The sequence below is a fragment of the Electrophorus electricus genome, unplaced genomic scaffold (genome assembly GCF_041902795.1).
Source record: "Electrophorus electricus isolate QZ-2024a unplaced genomic scaffold, ASM4190279v1 Scaffold84, whole genome shotgun sequence".
Classification (NCBI taxonomy): domain Eukaryota; kingdom Metazoa; phylum Chordata; class Actinopteri; order Gymnotiformes; family Gymnotidae; genus Electrophorus; species Electrophorus electricus.
Window position 1 is genome coordinate 213541 of NW_027658801.1, and position 7500 is coordinate 221040.

Below are 7500 nucleotides of genomic sequence, written 5' to 3' on the forward strand. Positions count from 1 at the left end.
CTCTCTTCAAAGTTCTTTTCAACTTTCCCTTACGGTACTTGTTCGCTATCGGTCTCGTGCCGGTATTTAGCCTTAGATGGAGTTTACCACCCACTTTGGGCTGCATTCCCAAGCAACCCGACTCCGAGAAGACCGCTACCCTGGCGGGGCTGGGGCCATTTACCGGCCTCACACCGTCCACGGGCTGAGCCTCCATCAGAAGGACTCAGGCCCCCGGCCCGCGCCAGGAAGAAAACAGACTTCCATACGCCACAATTCCCCTCGCCCGCACCCGGACGGGGGATTCAGCGCTGGGCTCTTCCCTCTTCGCTCGCCGCTACTGAGGGAATCCTTGTTAGTTTCTTTTCCTCCGCTTAGTAATATGCTTAAATTCAGCGGGTTGTCTCGTCTGATCTGAGGTCGCTCCCGAGTTCGCTCTGGAGGGTTGCCCAGAAGCGTGAACACCGCCGGGTTAGGGGACGAGTCCCTTTTCACCCGGGCTAACGAGGACACAGGTCGGGACGTCACGGACGTGCCACGGACAGGTCGGCCCGTAAGGAAAACGCCAGAGGCAGAGCCACCCGAACCCCGACCCCCCCCACCCCCCCCACCGGGGGAGGGGGGGGGGGAACGCATGTAACAACAACCTCCCTCCGCTCGCGCACGTAACGGAACAGAACAGACACCTTTCCGTGATCCGCCTGCGCAGGGGGTGAGAAAAGAAGCGAAAACGTGGGCAGCCAAAGCGGAGAGAACCCACCGGCAGCCACGCTCGCTTCTTTCTCGGGCGCAGGGGACCACGTTCCTGGCCAGGCCAGGAGCGGAGCCGAAACGAACCGAAACGAACCGAAGCGGGGGAGGAGAAGCTTGTGCACGGAGAACGGGCACTCAACCGCAGCGAACCCACCGACCGGATCTCACCGAGACAGCGACCGGGAACCGTCTGCTTTTAGGAAGACGGAGGCCAGGGGGCACCCCCCCACCTACGAACCTCCAACCGCGGTCCCGCCTGAGAAGGCAGGTCCGACAGATAGGAATAGCGACCCTCAGACAGGCGTAGCCCCGGGATGGACCCGGGGCCGCAATGTGCGTTCGAAATGTCGATGATCAATGTGTCCTGCAATTCACATTAGTTCTCGCAGCTGGCTGCGTTCTTCATCGACGCACGAGCCAAGTGATCCACCGCTAAGAGTTGTACTCTTTTATTTCAGGCTCAGTTTAGGTCTTTCACCACGACTACAAAGACAGGTTTAAAAGGTTTCACCAACCGGTCAGGCGCCCCCGTCTGCGAGTGTTGAAACGGGCGCGGGGTTGCGCTTTGCCCACACGCCCCACGTGGCAGACGAGTCAGTCTTTGAACCGCGGCCCTCCGCGCCCGCCCCGTCCGACCCCTCGAAAGGGGTGGAACTCACGTAGCGTGGGCCAAGCCCTAGGTACCTGCCGGGGGTCCCCCTGAGACTCCTTTCTGAGAGAGAGAAGCAGGGGAACCGGCTGCGCCACCCACCACCACCACGCCCCAGGACGCCGGTGGGCGGACGAACACAGGAAGGGCCATGGCCTGCCCCACGAGGAGCAGCGCTCGCAACCCCCCCCGGAAAGTCCGCTCGTCAGCGAGCAAGGGGACGGGGATGAATGACAAGGACAACAAAATAGGAAAACCCCTCGCGGTGGACGGAGGCAGCGGCCGTGCGAGCGAGAGGGAGGGCGCGGGACAGACCCGTACGACCCGCTCGACTCGCAGGCGCTTCTCCTGCCGGCAAGGTGAGGGGAAACCGGCCTTCGCCCGACGAGCGGGGACGCCGAGTTTTTTGAACGACGCGTCTCTCGCGCTGGAACCCAGAGAATACCGGGGCCTGCGGGGGGGGGGTGCTGAAGGACGACGCGGAGGAAGAGGCGGAGGACGAGGAAGGGGTGGGAGGGACTAGGCTCCTCCTTTATGCCTTCTGTCCAGCCTGACCTGCAAGCGACCACGTGTAACAGCAACCCCGAAGACCCTTTCGACCCTGGGCCCCGACGCGGGGGGACGGCGAAGTCGAGGGGGTCGGGAGAGGAGGCACGCCGGACAGCGTTACCCGTTAATGATCCTTTCGCAGGTTCACCTACGAAAACCTTGTTACGACTTTTACTTCCTCTAGATAGTCAAGTTTGATCGACTTCTCGGCGCTCCGCCAAGGCCCGCGAGGAGCCCCGGCGGGGCCGATCCGAGGACCTCACTAAACCATCCGATCGGTAGTAGCGACGGGCGGTGTGTACAAAGGGCAGGGACTTAATCAACGCGAGCTTATGACCCGCGCTTACTGGGAATTCCTCGTTCATGGGGAATAATTGCAATCCCCAGTCCCCATCACGAATGGGGTTCAGCGGATTACCCGCACCTCTCGGTGTAGGGTAGGCACACGCTGATCCAACCATTGTGGCGCGCGTGCAGCCCCGGACATCTAAGGGCATCACAGACCTGTTATTGCTCCATCTCGCGTGGCTGAACGCCACTTGTCCCTCTAAGAAGTTTGACGCCGACCGCGGAGGGCCGCGTAACTATTTAGCATGCCGGAGTCTCGTTCGTTATCGGAATTAACCAGACAAATCGCTCCACCAACTAAGAACGGCCATGCACCACCACCCACAGAATCGAGAAAGAGCTATCAATCTGTCAATCCTTTCCGTGTCCGGGCCGGGTGAGGTTTCCCGTGTTGAGTCAAATTAAGCCGCAGGCTCCACTCCTGGTGGTGCCCTTCCGTCAATTCCTTTAAGTTTCAGCTTTGCAACCATACTCCCCCCGGAACCCACAGACTCGTGGTTTCCCTCACGCTGCCCGGCGGGTCATGGGAATAACGCCGCCGGATCGCGGGTCGGCATAGTTTACGGTCGGAACTACGACGGTATCTGATCGTCTTCGAACCTCCGACTTTCGTTCTTGATTAATGAAAACATTCTTGGCAAATGCTTTCGCTTTCGTCCGTCTTGCGCCGGTCCAAGAATTTCACCTCTAGCGGCGCAATACGAATGCCCCCGGCCGTCCCTCTTAATCATGGCCCTGGTTCAGGAAACCCACAAAATAGAACCGGAGTCCTATTCCATTATTCCTAGCTCAGGTATTCAGGCGAGAAGCGGGCCCGCTTTGAACACTCTAATTTTTTCAAAGTAAACGCTCCGAGCCCCGTCCGGACACCCAGCCAAGGGCATCCGGGGGGCACCGGGAGACAGGGTCTGAGACAGGCGGTGGCACGCCTCGCGGCGGACCGCCAGCCCACTCCCGACATCCAACTACGAGCTTTTTAACTGCAGCAACTTTAATATACGCTATTGGAGCTGGAATTACCGCGGCTGCTGGCACCAGACTTGCCCTCCAATGGGTCCTCACCCATGGGTTTAGGATACGCTCATTCCGATTACAGGGCCTCGAAAGAGACCTGTATCGTTATTTTTCGTCACTACCTCCCCGTGTCGGGAATGGGTAATTTGCGCGCCTGCTGCCTTCCTTGGATGTGGTAGCCGTTTCTCAGGCTCCCTCTCCGGAATCGAACCCTGATTCCCCGTTACCCGTGGTCACCATGGTAGCCGACTATGGTACCATCGAAAGTTGATAGGGCAGACATTCGAATGAGACGTCGCCGCCGCGGAGGGCGCGCGATCGGCCCGAGGTTATCTAGAGTCACCAAAGCGGCCGGGGGGCCCGAGCCCCCCGGATGGGTTTTGGGTCTGATAAATGCACGCATCCCCCGAAGGGTCAGCGCTCGTTTGCATGTATTAGCTCTAGAATTACCACAGTTATCCGAGTAACGTGTGGAGCGATCAAAGGAACCATAACTGATTTAATGAGCCATTCGCAGTTTCACTGTACCGGCCGTGTGCACTTAGACCTGCATGGCTTAATCTTTGAGACAAGCATATGTTACTGGCAGGATCAACCAGGTAGTTTGCACCGTGGTCTGGGATGAACCACGAGTGACATCCGCCTCCCCTTCCGGGGGCTAGGAAGCAGCGGGTTGTAAGTGCGTGCGCCGTCAGGTCCAGACGCCATACAGGGCTACCCAGGACAGCTTCCGCGGCCAGTGTAAACGTGCTCGCGCACCGCCCTCTGGCCTTCGGACGCCGACCTCTCACCTTGATGCAAAGCTGTCCCATCCGGTCATGCCCGCACCGTACCCCGTCCACCTCCTCCGGAGGTGCGGACGGCCGACTCCAGGTGCTTTCGGCGTTCCCTCTCTTCACGCCGTTTTGATTTTCGTGGGCCGCTGGTGGGGGGACAAGGGAAAGACCTCGTCGAATTCCCTCCCCCCTAGCCTCGCTCAACCTACGTTTCGTGATGTAACCAAGAAGAGTGATTCGTGGGCCCAGGTAGGTTTGAAGAGGAGGCCAACAAAGCAGGGCACTCCCTTCCTCCCAAACCACAGACACCAGTATAGGACAACTGAGTAGACAGACTGGCCGTCTGAGTCTCCCCCAGAGAGTTCTGGGATGGGTTACAAATAACCCCCACCCCCCATCAGAGGCTTGACCCGCTAGAACCAGGGAGGATCTGTCAAAACCGCTCTCCACATCAGAAGTTCTGGATCAGCCGGGGCTGGTCGGCAGACGTCCACCTAAGGCCGTGGCCTAACCCCGTGTGGGGGGATAGCGCTCGCACCCGTACACGTGGACACCCGCTCGTCAAATGGCTGGCTCCTCACTTACCGTAGGGGGAATGGTTTGCCTACCCCTGGCGGGTCTGGTACTCCACTCTACCAAACAAGGAAGCAACACACCAATAGACCCCTGCAACACCGGGCAGCTTTGGGCAGTGTCACTACACTCCTCCTTGTTCTTCACGTTCCTTCCGTGGTGATTTTTTTTTTTTTTTCGTGGCCATTGCCGTGCATGGCTTCCCCATCGCTTTGCATGCTCTCCATTGCCTCGTGCTGCTTCACCATTGGTCTCACCTGGAGACCGAAGCCGCTCTCCCAGTAACCCGATGGTACCTGGCCAGAAAACCCCGTGCCCGATTTCATCTAGGACAAGGGCCAAACCACAGACCGTGCCCGTCCAGGGTCAACCCCTGGTCGGACAGGCCTGGTGGGTCGATACCATGGATGTGGCAGGCCGACGAGAATCCACTGGTACATTTACAAACACGCCCACCCTGGTGGCATGGCTGTACGACCCATCGTCGAAGCACGCTGCGGCGGACTGAGCCATTGGATCCAGTTGCCTGGGCGTACACTCAGCCCAACAGACGCACTCGGGTCGGGGAGAGCAAAGCAGACTGTGTGCCTGGATGTGCCCACTTCCATAGGGGAATCGGCATGATGGTTCACTTAACCCGAGGAGGGCTCCCCTCGCGGGATAAGCACCCCCCTCGGGGGATGGGGGGGGGGGGGGGCATCCAGAGCACACCACTTTCCGGTAGGGGACAGGCGTTTGATCATGTGTCCGAGGGAGAGCTCCCCTTGCCGGCCGAACACCCCTCGGACTCCCCTTGGGCTTCCAGAGAACGCCACTGGATGAATTTAGTGCTTGGACCCCATTGATTCTCTTTGCTCTCCCATATACCCGACGGGACCTATTTGCAAAACCCCGTGCCAACCAGACCTCCAGGAAGGGGGCTGGCGGCTAACCATGCCCAGCAGGGTGCACCCTGGTCGGACACTTTGGGAGGGTCGAGAGCCTGGAAGTGCCACCCGGGGGAGTAATTCTGATTTCCGTTTTAATGCACTCAGGGACAGCCCGAGGACCTCTGTAGTGCACCTGAGGCGGACTGAGCCGTCGGGTCCAGGGGTCTGGAGTTCGGAACCTCCAGGGTTCACCTGGCTGTTCTCTTAGCCCGGCAGGGTGCACCCTGGTCGGACACTTTGGGAGGGTCGAGAGCCTGGATGTGCCACCCCGACGAGTAATGAGTTTTCCCTTCGTATCTCTTCCGGACCAGGTCCGATTCGCACGAAACTCGCTGGGCATGGCCAGGAGCGCCCCCTGCTGCCCACGCCACCGTCCCCGCGCTTCTACTCCCGAGGGCCGAGGAGACAGCGAAGCGTGGGTCGGGTCGCCTGCTTCCAGGGTCTCCCTGGTACTCTCCAGTCTCCCGAGTCCATCGGGTCCGACCTCGTATTTTTAGCCCAGACGGGGAATGAGAAAGGGGCCCCCGACCGCCCGAGGGCGGGCGCTCGCTTCTCAGCCTAGGAACGTCCGATTCCCACGAAACTTTTACGCCAGACGTTCCTGGCAGCGAGCGCGTTCAAAGGTGACCCGCGCTGCTTCTCTCCTCCCAAGGGCCGAAGAGATATTCGTCTTCAAACCCGACCGGCCCTGTGTTTGCCGCCCCGGCGGTTTTAAAAAATCATAGCGTAAAAACGGTGGGTGCGCTTCGCCTGCCGCTTGGACAGCGTTAAACGGCAGCCCCGGCTCTTTCCAAAGGGCCCTCAACCGACTTTCTGCTCCCAAGGAGCCCAGAGATATGAAACCGATAAATCAAAACCCCGTGCCAACCAGACCTCCAGGAAGGGGGCTGGCGGCTAACCATGCCCGGCAGGGTGCACCCTGGTCGGACGCTTTGGGAGGGTCGAGAGCCTGGATGTGCCACCCCGACGAGTAATGAGTTTTCCCTTCGTATCTCTTCCGGACCAGGTCCGATTCGCACGAAACTCGCTGGGCATGGCCAGGAGCGCCCCCTGCTGCCCACGCCACCGTCCCCGCGCTTCTACTCCCGAGGGCCGAGGAGACAGCGAAGCGTGGGTCGGGTCGCCTGCTTCCAGGGTCTCCCTGGTACTCTCCAGTCTCCCGAGTCCATCGGGTCCGACCTCGTATTTTTAGCCCAGACGGGGAATGAGAAAGGGGCCCCCGACCGCCCGAGGGCGGGCGCTCGCTTCTCAGCCTAGGAACGTCCGATTCCCACGAAACTTTTACGCCAGACGTTCCTGGCAGCGAGCGCGTTCAAAGGTGACCCGCGCTGCTTCTCTCCTCCCAAGGGCCGAAGAGATATTCGTCTTCAAACCCGACCGGCCCTGTGTTTGCCGCCCCGGCGGTTTTAAAAAATCATAGCGTAAAAACGGTGGGTGCGCTTCGCCTGCCGCTTGGACAGCGTTAAACGGCAGCCCCGGCTCTTTCCAAAGGGCCCTCAACCGACTTTCTGCTCCCAAGGAGCCCAGAGATATGAAACCGATAAATCAAAACCCCGTGCCAACCAGACCTCCAGGAAGGGGGCTGGCGGCTAACCATGCCCGGCAGGGTGCACCCTGGTCGGACGCTTTGGGAGGGTCGAGAGCCTGGATGTGCCACCCCGACGAGTAATGAGTTTTCCCTTCGTATCTCTTCCGGACCAGGTCCGATTCGCACGAAACTCGCTGGGCATGGCCAGGAGCGCCCCCTGCTGCCCAGGCCTGGCTCTGGGCCTGGGCACACTTCATTCACTTTGTACCTTTAAATCATACTACTACTACTACTACTACCACCAGAATTCCAGGGCCAAGAGGTCACACAGTCATACACAGCAAAGTAGCTCTGGGCCTGGGCACACTTCAAGAAGTTTGTCCCTTTATATAAGCCTAGAAA

General features: G+C 59.6%; 3 non-coding genes across 3 annotated transcripts in view; all 3 read right to left on the reverse strand.

Moving 5' to 3' along the window:
• The window catches only part of LOC145656608 (28S ribosomal RNA), a 4149-nt gene extending 3747 nt beyond the window's left edge, over positions 1–402 (reverse strand). Inside the window, exon 1 of the ribosomal RNA XR_014122211.1 lies at positions 1–402. This exon is cut by the window's left edge and continues 3747 nt beyond it. This is a non-coding gene — a ribosomal RNA (28S ribosomal RNA).
• A 617-nt stretch (positions 403–1019) lies between these two features.
• LOC145656618 (5.8S ribosomal RNA) lies at positions 1020–1173 on the reverse strand. Its single transcript, XR_014122221.1, has one exon. It is a non-coding gene; the product is annotated as a 5.8S ribosomal RNA (ribosomal RNA).
• Positions 1174–2055: 882 nt separating this feature from the next.
• LOC145656638 (18S ribosomal RNA) lies at positions 2056–3894 on the reverse strand. Its single transcript, XR_014122241.1, has one exon. It is a non-coding gene; the product is annotated as an 18S ribosomal RNA (ribosomal RNA).
• Between the last annotated feature and the right edge of the window lie 3606 nt (positions 3895–7500).